The sequence below is a fragment of the Hydra vulgaris genome, chromosome 09, assembly GCF_038396675.1.
Source record: "Hydra vulgaris chromosome 09, alternate assembly HydraT2T_AEP".
In the NCBI taxonomy this organism is placed as follows: domain Eukaryota; kingdom Metazoa; phylum Cnidaria; class Hydrozoa; order Anthoathecata; family Hydridae; genus Hydra; species Hydra vulgaris.
Window position 1 is genome coordinate 10,250,460 of NC_088928.1, and position 17,041 is coordinate 10,267,500.

Sequence of the window (17,041 nt, forward strand, 5' to 3'; positions counted from 1 at the left end):
TAAATATTTGCTCAGCACTTTAATGAAAAAAATAATTAAATCAAAAAGTAGTAGTTTAGATGATTGTTTGAAAGAATAAGTTTGTTAGTTAATTGTTTATTTAAATCGTGTTTTTTGTGTTGAATGTTTATTGTTACTGTATAAGTACATATTAGGGGCGCCAAAGTTTATATTTTAAACTACTGATTTTGTAAGTATTTGCTGAGCACTTAAATGAAAAAATAATTACCGCTAAAAGTAATCGTTTTATTTGAAAAATTAAGTTAGTAAGTTATTATGGCGGAAAAAAAGAAACCTTAGGGGTTTTTTTTATAAAAAATGCAAGTTCGATTTGGAGAGAGAAAACAAAAAACAAGCAAAGGGATTAAGTAAATTTTTCTCTGTAATAGAAAAACAAGATGTAAACGATAATCAGCATTAATTTCAGGTAAGAAATAATACAAGAGTGCATTTATTATTATCAAGTTAGTTAATAAATACAATAATAATAACTTAGAGAGATAATAGACCGTTATTTAAGCCTTAATAACTATTGTGTGCTATTTTCACAAACTTTTTTTTATTCATATTGGGTGTAGGGTGTACTTTCAACCATATTTATAAGTCATAACATAAAAAATAATAAAATAACTTGTACTCTAGGAGCAGAAGATGTCCGAAGAAAATCTACATTATCAAGTTTTAAAAGACATTCCTCTAGAAGCAGTTGAATCTTTTTCTCTAAGAGAACGCTTACGTTACCAACCAAGTACGAGTACGTCAAGTCCACCATCTTCATTTTAGGTTTGTGCTTGATTTTGAATTTGTAAGTTTATATGCATTTTGTTAAAAATAAAAATTATTTAGAGATACAGTCAAAGGCCTTCGAAAGTACCAAGTCTTGCCTTAAAATAAAAACTTTAACTTTAACTCCTCTCCAACGAAATCTATTTTGAATTTAGTTAAAAAAATCTACCGCAAATTTAAAAGTGTTTTTAAAAATTTAAGTAAATAATGTCAAGGTATTTTTCCTTTTTTTCCATTTATTTATGTTTATCGCTTAAATTGTATAACATTACAAAGAATTGAAAAAGTAAGGGTGATTTGATTTTCGAACATTATTATTAAAGGGAAATTTTTTTATCACTTTGCCAGTTAATAAAACTATTTTTATAATTATATGGGCATTTATTCTCCAAAACACCCTTTCCATGACAAGAACAGGTAAATATTCCATCAGGAGAAGCTCCCAAAAAGGCATATCAGTCATAACATAAAAACCAGAGTTAATAAACGAAAAATAGATGTGCTTCTTTAACTGGACCGCATAAAATGTATTTTTGGCACAATTTTCCATTTTCTTACCGTATTGTGTAAATTTGCTATAAAAATCTTTTCTATATTGCATGATTTCTTGGATAAGAGATTCACTGAGAACAAATTTATTTGTGTGAAGTTGATCGTATTGTTTTTCAAAATAAGTATGACTAAAGTCTTCATAAAGTTGTTTAGAGTGTTTTAAAAGCTCAAACTGAGATAGATCTTTGCAAGTAGGATCTAACAAGCTAGTTATAGGTTCTGATAAACAATTCATCTCATCTTCAGAACCTGACTCAGTATTACTTGATTTATGATGGCTATTACTATCTAAGCTGGTAAATATAACAGATTTAGGATTGGATTGGCGTAAGGTGTTAAAGTCTCTGACTGATATGCAAAATGATGGGTCAATATATGAATAATACCCATTTAATTTAAACATAGTTGACTCTTATACTTTTTCTTTTTAATACAAGCTCATTAATTGAGGGTAACTGTCCTCTTTTTTTATTTTTGCTAAAATTCATAGCACTTAATGGTGCTGCATTAACACTGCACTTTGAGGCATTCCATGAACAAAGCTGACTTGTTGACGCATCTTCTCTATTTAAACGGTGGTGCACAGCAGCCTCAAGTTTAAAAAGTAGAGCTGCAATATGTGAGCACGCTAAACCTAGTCCTACTGGACAAGTGCAGCTGCCTTTTTTAACCCACCCATCTTTGTAAAGACAAACCCATACATCATACATGGAACTTTTTATGCTGACTCGCTGGTTTGGAAGAACCTAAGTAAAGATAACATCTATTTGCAGTAAAACATGAAAAGTTATTTCTATATAATCGAATTTTTATCAATTTTGCTACACTCTAAAATGTAGTTCTCAAAATTTAAGATTTATTTTTTGAATTATAAAAAAGTTGGATGTAATGAAATGTTTATTTAATTTCTCCTACTCTATATAGCGTAACTAAGTTATTTGACAGTGATAGTGAACAAAAATCGCTTTGCTGCTAATATACTAAAATTAAGAGCAAACAAATTAGTTTAAAACCATTATATAATATATATACCCACATATACATATGTGTATATGTATATAAAAATGCAGTTGTGTATGTTGTAAATTTATTGCAGACATGTGTATGCAGACAGAATTAATAACTGATTATGTTTTTTCAACTATGGACCTTGTACTTGTTGTCTCAAACAAAGTAATAAATAAAAAAATAAAATATAACCTTAGTTTTTATAAAACAATAATCTTTGTTGATGCTGGGAGCTTACAAACAATCCTGCAAATGGCATTTTTTTTTCTAATGCCACAGATATAGATTTTTTTTAAATGGATAGTGTGTTAATGAAAAATACAGTTATTACTGTGTCGCGCACTTGAAATGAATGGCATTTTGTATTTTGACGGCATTGCAAATATGACTGCTCTGTTAACATCATTAGTTTTTTCACCACACTTAAGACGGCAACGACGTCATCACCCTACATTCTTTTACTTTCCCGCCCTTTTTTACATACTGCTCCTTATTTGTCCGTTTCCTTTTTCACGATTTTCCTTTTTCACATTTTTTCACTTTACCCGGCAATCTTCATGTAGATTCGAAACCTCTAGACCGCGCTTCGATACATCTTCATGACGATCCAAAACCTCTTCTCGGAGATCTGCACACTCTTCATCACAACTTTCAGATTTTATCCCGTCTTCATTACTGTTCAGCAACAAATTCACACGATTATTTCTTCAGCCTTCATGCATGTCTGAATCATTAGAGCTGTAATTGTTTCCATCGGGTTCATAATTTTTATCATCATTATCATCTTCCGATGACAAAGGATTGAATAAAGGAAATCCATATATATTCTAAGTATCGCTTGTACTCAGTTGAAACATCGTACTATCTTCCATTCGGTTACCTAAATGGTAAAAGAAAAAGAAGGTTAAAATTTGATTTTATAATAAGCTAATCATAAAAGTTGTAAATTTTTATGCAAATAAGCATGTAGTACCTTCATCCAACTAGTATATATCTCCGCGTCCTTCTATATTCAGCTCTGTAGAAAAAGTGGGCAGCATATTAATTGCTTCATCATTATTTACACCATCTGAAATATAAAGACAAAATCTTTTAACCTTAGGGATATACCAAATATTAAAAGCAAAAAAATTAGATCTTTACGCAAAAGCATGTAGCGTCTTTATCCACCGGAAATCTATCTTCACATTTAGGAAAGATTAAGAATTAGAAAAAATCATTCTTTTATTGCAATATAAATCGATATATCTTTTAATAATAATAATAGAGTAATACCTCGAATTTCCGTTTGTTTATTTTCACATTTCTTTTTCATGGCTACAACCATTTCAATCATTTTTTTTTTCCTCTGCTTGTCATTTTAAAGACTCAATTTGCCGAAATTATTAAATATTACTGTCAATTCTAGAAACAATAACTTAATTAGAGTAAAAAAACATAATACAACACAAAGTGGTTTGTTCTTCGGTGCACTTTAACAGATATGCAGTGTAAACATAGTAACAAGATAGTAGATTAACGCCCTTTTGTATTGACCTAACTTTGTTTTACACTATCGTAGGACAACAGTCTTTATACCTCTGTGTAGATTCTGAAAAAACTAAAAAAATCTTATACATAACTCATTTTCACAAAAAACTGAACTACTGACCTTTGTCTTCTGTGAGGTACAGATATATGTATATATATATATATATATATATATATATATATATATATATATATATATATATATATATATATATATATATATATATATAAACAGAGTGTCACCCAGGAATAAAATTTATACCGCGTTTCCATTAGATTGGGAATTTAGGCTTATGTCGGCTTGGCTGGCGAGTAAAAAAAAAAAAAAAGCTCCATCATTTCAAAAGTTTCTTAGATTAATTACAATAACCTTGTATGGCTGGTAATACAGAATTCTTTCTTATTCCGTTACTTTTTTTATTATAAGTATAAAATTTAAATTTGTACAACAGAACTTTTAAATTAGCTTAAATTGCAACAAACAAAAATTGTAAAAACACAGTTGGAATACAAATAAATCACCGTGAATATTTCGTGAAAAAAATTACAAACAATAAATATTCACCAATAGTCTGTAGTCTCAAATAAAAAAATCAAAATATGAGATTTACGTTGTAAACTATCAATTTACAACATAATTCTCATATTTGGATTTTTACGTTTTAACTCGTCGCCAAAGTACTCTAACAAATCGTCGTCAAAACACTCCTTCGGACCTTCTATTGCAATCATCATCAAGCTTTCTAATGTGCTTTGGCTTAGCTGATTTCGAAGACGGTTTTTAACTATTTTTAATTTTGAAAAAAATCTTTCAACGCAAGCTACACTCAAAGGAAATATAAGGAGTAACTTAGTCAAAAACATACAATTAGCATAAACACTTATCAAAACAGGGTCATTATTAATCACTTTCCATAACTCTTGAGGCATAAAATTGTTTCTTGACTTAATTAAATTTTTTACTATCTCTTGATCTTTTTCTTTCGATATACGTATATCGAAACTGTTTTCCCATTCTCGGCGTTTATTAAATAACATAATTTTGAAACTTTCAAGTTCGGTTTTTGTCTCAGTTTCTGAGATATCTGGAACTTGAACGTGTAATGCTCCAAACTTGTTACTGCTTTTTGGTTTGCCATAGTGAGCTATAAGTTGCTCTAAGCTTTCTTTACCATAACTAGAAAGTTGGCTAAGTGTTTTAGGCAATCGTCTTGGGTCAAAAATCGAAAGCGATTGCCAATATTCCATTTGCGCGAAAGTGTTTTTTAGTTCACTTTTAAAACTATTTACAAAAGATCTAAAAATGTTGAACTCAAATTCACTTAGGTCAAAGTTTTATTTTTTTTTAATCGGCTTGTGGCTGGTAACGAAAAAATTATTTCATCAGTCGCTGATTTTATTTCAATAAAATCTTTTTCCGTGAAATACTTTCGTCGAGTACCCGAAACTAAATCATTTAAACTATGATTTGCTTGATTGACATAAGTTGGAATGTCGCTGAGACTAATTCCTACTTGCGAACTTTATAGTGCTATCACAAGTGGGCGATCGCTTCAAACACATCTAAGAGCATTAATATTGTTGCAATGTTAGATTGTGAACTCGCTTGTATAAATAGTCCGAGTGCTTCTGCTTCTTTTCGTTCGGTGTAACATGTTGACAATGCTTGTAAAATTGGTTTATAACCTTTGAACACAACTAAAGAAGCTCGATCGTGTGCAATCCAACGAGTTACTCTTGGACACACTGGAACTATGGATTCAAGTTCTCCATAGATTTTGGAGCATTCTTGCAACAAATGCATGGCTAGTGTGCGGTATTTAAAAAACTTCCATAGGTTAAGTAAAAAAATACATACCTCCACAAAAGTAGGAAAGTCTTTTAAAATATGTTTAAAACATAACGCAAGTTTGTGACTTGTACACCCAATCCAAACACACAGTGGCACAGCATCTTCAATGTAAGTTTTTAAACCTCCTTTTACACCAGAATTGACGCTTGTTGTGTCCATACAAGCAAAGCAAGCATTTTTAAATGAGATATTGTGAGCTCTAAAAAAATTTTGAATAACATCAAAAACATTTGGAGCTAATAGACTAGAACCGGTGAGCTTACTTAAAGGAACTATCTCTATAAAATGTTCTTTAACGATGCCGTTGTGTTCGAAAGTGGCATGTATAGTTAACTGTTTAATCGAAGTAATGTCAGAAGTTTCATCCGAATAAAAAGAAAAACTCCCACCTCTTCTAAGTGACTGGAGTAAAGGATTTTTGACAAAATCAAAGATAATGTTTATATACTTTGCAATATATTTTGGAGACATATATGTTGCGTTTGCTGGGCCAGACAAAACGTGCGCCTTAACCTTACAACCACACGCAGCAATAAGTTAAATAATGTCTGAAAAATTATGAGTATGTGCCCAGTTTTTCCTGATTAACAAATGTGTGACTCTAAAGAAGGTTTTAATAACGAAGCGAGAGTTACTTGTTTTTAATGTTTCTTTTACAAGAGTATTTTCACGGAGCATTTTCCAGATACTCGAGTCTTGCTTAGATATTTCATCAAAAGCTTGTTTATTTTTTAAAGCTATAGTATGCCTATGTGTATTTAAGTGATCTTTTGCACGCTCCGAGGGGTGATCTGCAAATTTGCCAGGATTTTCAATAAATGCACGATTACTTTTTTTTCCAGGGGCAAACGATATGCAAACTTTACAAAATCAACCTTGTTTTGATGACGAATAAAAAAAATCGGGAAAAAACATCTCATACTTTTCTGTTGTTTTATTTCGTAGGTCATCTACATTTTTGATTGGTATTTGTGCTGGTGTGACTTTGTTTTTTCTTCTTTTTCCAAAAACTGAAGTTAAAGGAACTGCGTATACATCGTTTTCACTTTCAGCTAATGTAGACTGATGAGGACTTTTACTTATTGCTGATGTAGGCTGAAGAGGACTTTCATTTACTACTGATTTAGACTGATGTGGACTTTCACTAACTGATGAGGACTTTCACTTACTACTGATGTAGGCTGAAGAGGACTTTCATTTACTACTGATTTAGACTGATGAGGACTTTCACTTACTGATGACGTAGACTGATGAGGACTTTCACTTACTGCTGATGTAGGCTGAAGAGGACTTTCATTTACTGATGACGTAGACTGATGAGGACTTTCACTTACTGATGATGTAGACTGATGAGGACGTTCGCTAACAATAGATGCAGGCTGATGAGGACTTTTGCTTACTACTGATTTCTATTGTTGACTATAGTTTTGCACACTTGTTGTTTCTTTATGTTTCTCAAATAACGTTACAATATTTTTTGATTGAATTTTGTTATATTTTTTTTTTATAAAACTATTTTCCATTAACTGAAGGCATTTTTGTTGTCGCTTTTATTTTATTGACTTAAATTGAAATTACTAATAGAACGTCAAAGATTTCAAGAATATCAAGGTCTTTGAAGCGAAACATTTTTCAATAGAATGGAAACTGGTTCGAATAGAATGGATAAAAAGTTCAAAAAATTTGCGTTGTTAAAAAGGTTTCGTTACTTTAGTCAAATAAAACGTCTATATTTTATGAGTAAATTTTTTGGTCAAATAAAATGTTTGTAAGAAAAACTTTCACTGTATTTTACAATTAAATTCAATAAACAACTACGGCCGGGGGAGATTCGCAAGTAAATCATAGCGACAAATTTCTCTAAGTTGTAACTTTGAGTAAAATGCGTAAATTTAAAAAAAAATTGATTTTTGTATTTGTTGATTTTGATTTAGAAAATTAAACTTTATGTTTATTAAAATTTTTGATTTGTAAATATAAAAAAAAATTGTAAAAACTTATGTAAATGTAGTATTCTTTTTTTGTTTTACGCAAATAATTTATAACATTTACAAACACAAATGATTTAACTTAATTAATAATAAAATGCTTACACTAAAATGCTTTACCAGCAAATTTAATTTACTAACAGAATTTTTAATTACCTTAATAAAAACTTTTTATTCTTTTATTTAATGAAATTTTGAAATGACATTTACATCCACCAAAGTCATTTTTTGAATAATTACTGTGCTAAAATCTTTGTTATATTCTTAACTAAAGATTAACAGCATTCGTTAGTATAAAACTTTTGTATTGTAAATAAAAAGTCTAAAATAAAAACACGAATAAAAAAACAAAGTAACAAGCGAAATAAAAAATCCAAAGAACAACTGACGTCGTCAATTAAAAAATTCAGTTTTTATTTTATTTTTGAAGAAATTGCCGCGCTTTTTGAATGACTTTGAATTGAATGACTTCCTTCGCTTTTTCTTTAGTAAAGAAATTATTTGTTTTCGTTCAACTAAATTATTTTCTTCATTTACTAAGTATTTCTACATTTCTTGCGTAACACTTAAAATCTAAGTCTGTTAATAACAGGATTAAAGGTTGTTTTTTTAATAATTTTTTGAACTTTGGGAAATTTAAAAAAATTGGGAATTCCGCGTTATACGCGGTGCCATCAGGCTAGTTAACACTGTGATATATATATATATATATATATATATATATATATATATATATATATATATATATATATATATATATATATATATATATATATATATATATATATATATATATATATATATATATATATATATATATATATATATATATATATATATATATATATATATATATATATATATATATATATATATATATATATATATATATATATATAGGGGAGCCGAGAGCCTTCACGCCACCCATGACAGCAACTATGAATAACGCCCTTAATTTTCTAAATTTAACTATATTATGTAAGTAAAGGACTTTTTATTTTTAGGCGCATTATTGTTTATTATTTAAAGTATAAATAAAATTTAAATTCCAGCCTAAATATTGATAAAAATAAATATTTCTAAAACACTGCTGTAAGTTGGAGTCTAGAAATAGTAGACACAATCGCTATTCAATATTGACTAGTATAGCATCTTTATCATCGTTTGACTAGTCGATGCCAAGACATCAATTATTGCATTGTTATTATTTCTCGGAAGAAGGTCTTTTATACAAGACATCAGCATGAATGACTGTAAATTTGACTGGCTCATCAAATTTTTAATCTTTTCAAAATATATTTCAATTTCGAAAACGACCTTTCACAATCAACTTGTGATTAGGATAATGTCAGCACAAATTTGTATGCCAGAAACAAATTTGAATACGCAAGACTATGCAAGTTAATCTTCTGGAGGACAAAGTAACAACAAACAATACATTTGTTGCAAGATTTGCATTTTTTTCTGTGGCTATCACTGTTTTCCACTTCTGGAATTGTAAAGACAGTTTTAGATTCTTCGGATTTATATTGTTGCATGTTGTCCGAGACAGAGTCAGATATTTTCGTGTCAAATATCAAATTATATTCATCTTCAAGAGTTATTTCGAAACTTTCCTATTTCCTTGCAAAGTCTGATAATTCCGTTTGAAGCTGATCTCTTGTTACACTAGAATCAAACTTTCTGAGCAACCCACTCAGATGCTGCAATGCGCCACTGGGCATTTTTTTCAAAATTTCTGCAAAATTTCTTGGATCTACACATAATAAATCAGCATATAGACTACCATGCTCTGAGAATCTCTGTTTTAAACTACTGATTACTTGATCCATTTCATGTTGTGAACATTAATACGAAATTTATCTTTTGCACTTTCAAGTAGTTGATTTGCTATAATTCTGTTCTCTTTCAAAGTCTGAACTTCAATGTCGAGATTCCTTTTTCCCAATTCATTGTTCGCAAGTTCTGAAAAATGTGTAACTGCTTGAAAAATGGAATCAAAATTTCTATCTACTTTTCTTAATTTATTAATACTGTCTTGAACCATATTATTGGCTCGTAGTATACCCATTCCAGTTGTTTACAAGTATTCAGATAATGGCGTTGTGTACTCAAATACTTTTAAAAACAATTGCGCTGTCAAAATAAATTCAAAACTTGTCAATGAGTCTAAAAGAGCTTTCGCTCTGTAAAGGACGTCATTTTTGAATTTGATTGATGTAGAAATATCATGAAATGTTTGTAACATGTCAATGTACAAAAAATCAATAACTTGTGCTTCTTGATCGGAGGTTTTGATGAAGAAATTTCCGAATAACTTAGTATGAGCTCTGTCTTTCCCCCACCAACGGGTTTTGCCGATTACAGATATATATTTCGATCTGCTAAACTAATGCCAAACATTGAGCGTAAATACGATTCCCGTAAAAATACTGCACATGTGTTCAAAACGCCAAATAAGGTAACAACTTCAACAGCTTTTTAGTAACGTCACCCATTACCAAATTTAAAACATGGGCATAACACCAAACATAATCTGACCTGGGGAAACTGTATTTAACCAGGTATTGAATCCATTGTATTGACCATGCATCTTAGAGGCTCCATCGGTTGCATTGCCAATACATTTACTTACATCAATGCCTACCTTTTCAAAAACGCCACAAACCAAATCACACATTCCTTTTCCAGTTGTTGATGTGCAATTGACTATCGATATTACGCGTTCATGTACAAATTCGGTTACATATCGAATCACAATAGAACACCGATCCTGTACATTAATATCTTGTGTGGTATCAATTTGAACAGTAAACATACCGGCTTCTCTAATCTCTTCCACCATCATGTTTGTTAAAGATGTTGTTATTGCATCAATGACTTTATTAACAGTCATTTTTGACAGAAAAGTGACCAAGTTGCCAGGACCTCTTCTGTTGCCAACTGAATCATTCCGGGATTTGCTTTTTTGAACCACCTCTTTGATATGTGCTTTTAATAACGGATCAAGTTTGCCAATTAGCAAAAGAATCTCTAAAAAATTATCATGATCTACACTGTCATCAAGCAATGTGTACCCAGACTCTACAGCACCTCTGTAGCTAAGTCCACGCTTACCGATAATTAAATTTTCTATGATTCTTTCTAAAATTAAATGATTCTTTTTAATCTCTTCACAGGGTGGCCACACTTTTTTTGTCTGAAAAAATTGGGATAATTTAGGAAATTTTTAAAGGTTTTTAAAAAGATTTATCGGGAAATTTGAAAAAAAAGGATAAAATTTGTAGGAGATTTTGGGAGGATTTTAAAAATATAGTGGCACTTAAAAATTTTCATTTTATTTAAAAACTGTAAGAATGCCTAGGTGAGATAATTAAGATAAAATTAGGACCCTAAACACTGTTATTTAAAATAATCTAGCATCTCTACACATATAAAAATATTAACTTGAAACAAATCGATTTCATACTTGCATTATAAACTTATTAAACTTAACATTGTACTAAATAGATTACTTAATGACTAAGTAACAAAAACTAAATAATCAAAAATCATTAAAATACACTGCCAATTTCAAAAACTAAACTTCATATTTTATATTATACTTTACATTTATATTATATATTATGTATATATAAAGAAATAATCAAATCAGAAAAACAAAACAATTGAAAAAAATAAACATCCAAATCCAAATCTCAGCCTTCTTGTCAATAAGTACTTTTTTTGCTGCTGTAATTTTTTCAAGTAGATCCTGCTTTTCAGAGGCAACTCTCTTTAGCGCATTGGATTTCAAAATTGTTGACTAGATTTCTATCAATGACTTCTGCTTTTCCGCTTGTAATGCATACTCATCTGCATCATATCTGAGCTGAAGTATGGTACCTTCAAGGGTGTGAATTTGTTCATTATAACTAGCAATCTCTTTATTCAAATTTTTCAGTTTAGTATCACGGTCTGTTTTTAAAGCCTTCGGTGACTTCTCTTTTTGACTTCTAAAGTATAGTTTTCGTGCATCCTTAACATGTCTCATAAGTTTAGTTGTCATAGCTAATTGGGATGATTTTATATTTTCACTGCACATGTGGTCATGTACAATTCTCTGTGCAACAAGAGTATCAGTTAGCATACTATTATCTAGAAATTGGTCGTTTATACTGAATCCACGCTCTACTTGCGCTTGGCGATGAGACAATTCTAGTAAAAATTGGTTAATTTTCATTAAGTCCTTAAATCTTGAAGCATCTGTATATTGAACCAAAAAAGAATCCAATCTATCACTTTCTTTTTAGAACCCAAGAAATTTCTCCTTGTTCACTTTCACAACAGTAGTTAAAATTGTGAATATTGCAATTTGGCTTGATCAGCAGCTGAAGGTAATACCTTTTCATAAGCAACTAATTTCAGCAACAACTTGCCAAAATAAAGTTCACAGATCTTATGAGACTACACCATGTACAAAGGTGATAAACATAACAAGTATCTGGCAAACATGAGTTTAGCACACTTTTTCCAACCATATGTTCGCACATTGTAACTAAAAACCGTTGAACATCTGTTTTAAAATTATATATTTGTGCAGCAGTAACTTTTTTTCTAAATTTTAATTGCTGCAACTCATATTTTATTCCAAACCCAAGATCAATATTTGCAACCAACACTTGATTTTTGACATCACTGATATCAATTTAATTTAAAAGTTGTAGATGCTTCAGACAAATCTTCTTTTTTGATAAATTTTGATAAAAATAGCCTCAATAAATTCTCAAGTGTTTCCACAAGAAAAGGTGTCATAGGATTGTCGGTTTGGAAAATTAACAAGAAAGAATTTAACAATTTTGCAGTTTCCTTAAAAAATTGTTACTTTATTGGGACTAATACATCTTTATAGCATGAAGAAAGGTATTCATAACAAGTATTTTGCCCAGGCTTACATTGACTAGGCTGCTTGCTTTTCGGTAAATTTTTCCAAAAGTCAGTAATCACAATAATTTTGGGCCATATTTCCATCGCTCTCTTTGCTACTTTCTCATTTTCAATCCAACAATGGCAACAGAACTGTAGAGCATAGTCTGAAGACTGAGCTTAAGTTAGATTTTCGAAATCAGCACGACGGGAAGGGCTCTCATGGAATATCCAATACAATGAAGACAGCAATTTGTTCAATTTCCATCCTAAAGCATTTGCACCATTCTTGAATGAACAGTGCATCGTGTGAAGGCCGCATGATCCAATTGATACTAACTGACTGAGTTCACTTTCACTTCTCTTAGCATTCAAATTAGAGAAGAAAGACATGTTGACATTTGGACCATCCATGGAAACCTGGAGCATTTTATCTTCTTTTAAACCACTCATGCATTTACGGAAATTTATCATGATATCAACAGCAGCAGCTTTTCTCAAGAATTCAGAGTTGAAATACCTTATTTTTACCATCTTTAATGAGGAATCCCAATATCTGACATGCAAATCCATCTGACTCTTCTTGACAACTTGGTTGTAAGATTCATCAAATTGGCAAACAAACTGATCCTAAAATATGGTGCAATTCCAAAACACACTAGACAAGTGCACTTTGTTTTCCCACAAGAAAATTGTTTAGCCATTTGACTATCACTAAACATTGCAGTAAATAATTCAGATTTGTTTGCACTTGATCAAAAAGAATGTTTTGAAAACACAACATCAACTGCCCACATTATCTCTGCTTTCTTAGCTAACTGTGACTCTGCAACAAATACAATAGAAGTTTGCTGTGAACATAGTGCCACTTTTGGGCTAGCTGGTGGTTCTACAACAGTTTTTAATGCATATTTATCACAGAGAGGCATACGGTGTTTATGTTTGTTACCATTAACATGTTTTTTCCAATGCTTTTGTACCCAGACCTGCAACAGATATAACTTTCAAACATACCTTACATTTTACCGAATACAAATTATTGGGACATTTTTGTATCCATTGTTTATAATTATTGTTTTTTAACCTATGATATTGGAATTTAGTTTTATATTTGACTGACATTTCTCTTCTAAAAATACAAAAATATTAAGGTTAACTTAATAAAACAAAAATATGAATTAAAATAGTTTCAATTCCCAGAATTGCCACTGACAGAAATAAGAAAAAAGTAGAGCTTGAAATTAGAATTAAAAAAGGATCCTTTGAAAATATAAAACCTTATGTACCATATATTAAACACTTACATTTGTGGCACATTATGGCAGTGTAAAGTTAGAAAAAATAACAGAACACAATATTTTTTATAATAAACAGATAAAAAAATTTAATAACATTTTTTCATAATATATTAAACTTATCCATACATAGGTAAATAAATAAATAAAATGAATATGTGAAAAAGCTAAATTTTGTGGATAGCAAAAGCATGTTATAAAAATATTTCAAAATAAATGCTGTTAAATATTACCCATGTTACCATGTTAAGTTTGTACCATTAAAGAAATATAACTTAAGTGTACACAGTGTACACCTTTGGCACAACTGGTGGCTCAATGACCGTTTGTATTTCTTTTATAAATCACAGGCATACATCGTTTATATTTTAATTCATTAACATGTATTTTCATTGTATTTGTACCTAGGTCTGCAACAGACATAAACTTCAAGCACATATAACATATAACATTTAAAAATTCATGTTTTTTTCATTAACATGTGTTTTCAATGTGTTTGTATCCAGATCTGTAACAGATAAAATCTTTAAACATACAGCAATCATCTAGGTCATATTTAAAAAATTCAGAATACAATTTGCAAAAAATATTGTTAAACAATGCAGAATAATTTAATTTATAAATTTAGAATTCAGCTGGTGGCTTTCTTAATTTTATGATTTACAATTTTATGTATTACAAAATTATATTTTAGAAAAAAACTTTCAGCAAAAAGGAGTAGTTAAAAGAAAGATATCCGGAAATAAAAAATCATCAAACATACCTAATATAATATCATAATACTTAACCAAATAAATTTTTTTATAATTATTGTCTTTTAACCACTCTTAAAATTTAGCATTATATTTGACTGACATTTTATATTCTGAAAGAACAAATTATTTTTGGTCAACTTAATTAAAATAAAATTTTAATAAAAATAATTTTGATGTTCAGAACTTAGACAGAAATAAGAAGAAAAAACTTAAATTTTAATAGAATAAAATTTTTAAATTATTAAAATATAACAAAAATATTGAATATACTTTTGAGTTAATTTCTCTCAGTATACAACAGTACCAACTTCAAGTCTGAACCATTTCATTAACTTTATTGTTGATTGGCTGATAATAGTTTATGCATTATAATCAGGAAAAATAAATTAGGAGATTTTAGGAGTATTTGAGAAAATCATCTATACTTTAGGAGAAATTAGGTCTTTTTAGGATGTTTTTCAAATATTAGGTCATTTTAGGATTTTTTAGGAGGCCTGTCTTCACCATGTTTTTAGGAGGCCTGTCTTCATCATGTTGGCGCGTATAAATACTTATAATGGCATTAATTTTTAAAACATACGACTCTGTGCAGGCTGCATGGAGTGCACTATTTCATGTTCTGATATTCTTTGATAAATATGCTTGCAATTTGCAATGTTATATCCACTAATGAACGTTGATTGATCTGAAGGTTTGCTAAATGCCAGACAAAAAGATCAAAATAACTTTTGTGTGTTTTCTTCAAAGGTAACGAGGTATATTAATTCTGATATAAACGCTTTGGAAATTACTTTTGCCGTTTAGATCAAAATTGCTTTGCTCCGAATAAAATTTAAAAAATGATTTCAAAATATCTGCTTGTGGTTTCAAAAAATAATAATAATTGTTTTGAGTTTCTTCACTTGGCTCGCATTGATTACTGTTCAATTTATATTGAGTGTCAGAGTTAGGATAAGACATTGCATTGTCATCAAAATTATCTGCCGTTTGAAATTTAGAACCATGTGCATCTGCCTCATTAGGTGATAATTATACCGCATCAGCGCCATTGCAAATTGGATGGAGATTAATATTTATTTCTGTTGTTGCTACATTAGCCATATTGATATTAACAATTGAGTTAGTACTAAAAGATGTTGCCAACATGTTCGTTAACTTTTTACATTTCTGGCTTATTCGTTCTTTTTCAGCACCTTCTTTTGGTTTATTCATTTTCTATGGGGTAGAGTATGTATGCCGAAGATAAGCTAAAATAATTAGAAATTTTATTTAAATTATTTTACACACACAATAATTATTATATTATTTTAAAAGTAGGAAAAAAAATAATTCATTTTATATTAATTATAAAGCAATTCCACGACCGTCTCGCAAAAACTGAAAAAATTAAACGAAGCCAATATATATAATACTACATATCAGTAGAAAGCTCTACTTTTTCTCTTTCAGAAAATATTTAGTTTGTTATAGTATGCCGCTATCTTAAAAAATTAAATGGGTTGAAACAGAAGGTAAAAATAGGCGTTTTTCCGATAATTTAAATCGTTTTTAATCGCCGAAGTTCAATACACGGTTTTCGAAATTCCCAAAAGTTGTAAAACACACTCATGTTAACAAACACACAAAAATTTCGAGTAAACAAACTAAAAAAACGGTACGTTTTATAAGGGAATTAAGCTGTTTCTTTGAATAGATTTTATATTTTGGTATGTTTTTGCAAAATGAAATGATTATTTTGAAATAAAAACTGCTAAATAAACTAACTATTTTAATTTATTATTTTTACTTTAGTTTTAATAAGTTAGTTATTGGTAAAATGGCATATCATTGCGTTGAGAAAAATTGTTTAAATAGAAGGTATAGACTTATGAAATGGAAATATGCAATATGCATTGAACATAAATGTAGAAAAGAGGATATTGGATGTAGTTGTGCATCGCCTTTTCATTTATTTCCTTTTCCAGCTATCAAAAAATCTCCCTCCCAACGTGAAATTGGGATCAAACTAATTAACCGCTTAAACACTAATAAGACAAATGATTTTTTCTGCCCAAAGAAAGATGCACGAGTTTGTTCTAATCATTTTAAAGATAAAGAGCTTACTATTAAAAATCCTTATCCCACTGAGAACCTTGGATTTGATTCTAGATATAAAGTTGCTTTTTTGTGTCCTAGCTCTCGACCTCTTAATAGAAACAGTATAATAAATACCGACTCCACACAGCCTTTACTTTAAAAATACAAATCAAATGTTAACTCCAATACATACTTTAATACAATAGTTGATCAAAATCAAGACACCATTTTTGTTAAACAGTTATGTTCTACTTCCTCGTTCATTAGTGTCAACTTCGCAACAAAAAACCCTGT

At 29.8% G+C, this 17,041-nt stretch overlaps 1 long non-coding RNA gene across 1 annotated transcript in view; it reads left to right on the forward strand.

Moving 5' to 3' along the window:
• The first annotated feature begins 223 nt into the window (after positions 1 to 223).
• Positions 224 to 17,041, forward strand: part of LOC136085011 (uncharacterized) — a 44,741-nt gene continuing 27,923 nt past the window's right edge. Inside the window, exons 1-2 of the long non-coding RNA XR_010641002.1 lie at positions 224 to 427; positions 643 to 783. This is a non-coding gene — a long non-coding RNA (uncharacterized LOC136085011). The remainder of the gene's footprint in view (positions 428 to 642; positions 784 to 17,041) is intronic.